Here is a 2,127-nt window from a genome sequence, read left to right on the forward strand (position 1 = left end):
TCCATTTGACTACCGTCGCCCACCTTGGTTTCTACTTCCTCATCTTTTCATTGACTCCTCTAATTTTCTTGTTAAACTTGTCGGATACTCTCTATCGATGGCTGTGTCCCTGCGGAAATTGTCCCAAAATTTCCTTCAAATTTACGTTTTATTCGCGTATTTCCAAACCTTCTACCAGGATGCCTACCCTGCCTTCAAGAGTTTCATTTCTAACTGTTGCTTCTGCTAACTTCACTTTCCTGGTCTGAGCCTAGTTGTTGCTTATTCTGTAAACACAAAACAAGATCTGTACTCACGGTAGTTGTCTCTGTGCGCAAAACGCCTACTGATCATGATCCGCGGATTGTTGATAACCTGTATGAGTGTTTTCATCATATGTGTGTGTGTGTGGGAGGCGGGCGGATGATTACGTGTAGAAGTATTTTTGTGTGTCTGTGTGTCTGTGTTTGTGTGTGCGGTTGAATCATCTCCAACATCATAATTGTTAATTTTACATATCAACAGTTGTCGACTAATATGACTTCCTCTTCCACCATCGTGTATACGAATATCATGTCACTTAATGCACCTCCCCAAACCCACCACAACTACATTTAACCCCCCCCCCCCATCACCTGCCCCCATCTACATCCCTATGTTTGTCGCCAAAGACAGAAAGAAAAAAAAAAAAGGATTCTTCTCTCTGTTTCCAGGCCCTCCCCGAGGCCCTTTCCAGTCACCGAACACCGTAACATTGCAATATTGCAACCTCTATCCCCTTGTCCCCAGTATTTGTCGTCCAGAAGCGAAGGAACAAAAAAGAGAGAAATTATTTAAGGTCTCCGATAAATGAGGCAATATCCACAAACTGGATATCTACTGATCAGTGAAATATGGAACCGTGAATGAAATTTGGGTATTCTACCGACTACGAAGTTTGAGGAAGATTAGTGTAACGTTATCAAAAATTTATTTTGGATAGATAAATATATCTATATACCATGTATGTGTACTAAAATGCATACATATAAAGTAGAATTTTCATCAAGAGACGTCACTTTTATAGTCAAACAAGGTTAACGAGCAGCCAAAGTTATCAACAGAAAATGTTGTTGATAAATGAAGTTACGGAAGACTCACGCTTTCTCATGCGCAGAATTTAACTTCATTAGGACAGCGAATGTGCGGAGAATTGGGGACTGATTTACTCGTGTTTGAATAACTCTGCAAAGTAGTTGTGGAAGATGGGATGAGGAAGAGAGTGAGAGAAGAGCGACTTCTTGTAACTATAACGACTCACACTTTCCTCTTGGTAATTATACAGTTGATTAATAATGTTTCCAAATAGACATATCGAGTATAACGTGTTCAGTAAATAGAATTTCTCTTTGTTGTGCATTAACATTTTGTGAATATTCCACCTTGAAATGGAGAGAGGGAGAGAGTTCAGTTCTATCAGGAAAGACAGGAAGAGATCGGGATCTTGGAGCCAGAGGGCGAAGGCGTCGTCAACGGACCTCAGCCCACCGCAGGAAGGGAAAGGGTGGATGGGAGAACCTCTAGCGCCGAGTCTTCCATGAGCAAGTCAGTCAGGGCCGGAGAGGAAGAGCCCATGGCAATGCCGAAAATCTATAAAAGACTATATATATATATATATATATATATATATATATATATATATATATATGAACATATGTATATATACATATGAATACATATATATATACATATATAATTTTATAAATATATATATATGAACATATGTATATATACATATGAATACATATACATACATATATAATTATATAAATATATGTAAATATAAATATAAATATGTATATGAATATATATAAATATATGTATATATATAAATATATATATATATATATATATATATATATATACAAATATATATATGCCTATACATATATAGATATATATATATGTATATACATGAATATGTATGTGTGTGTGTGTGTATATATGTATGTGTACATATATATACATACATATTTACACATATTCATATGTATATAAATCTGAGCTCAGATTTTACATGTGTATACATGGATGTATATGTGTGAGTGTGTGTTTGTGTTTGTGTGTGTGTGTGTGTGTGTGTGTGTGTGTGTGTGTGTGTGTGTGTGT

Source organism: Penaeus chinensis, chromosome 33 (assembly GCF_019202785.1).
Source record: "Penaeus chinensis breed Huanghai No. 1 chromosome 33, ASM1920278v2, whole genome shotgun sequence".
Taxonomy (NCBI): domain Eukaryota; kingdom Metazoa; phylum Arthropoda; class Malacostraca; order Decapoda; family Penaeidae; genus Penaeus; species Penaeus chinensis.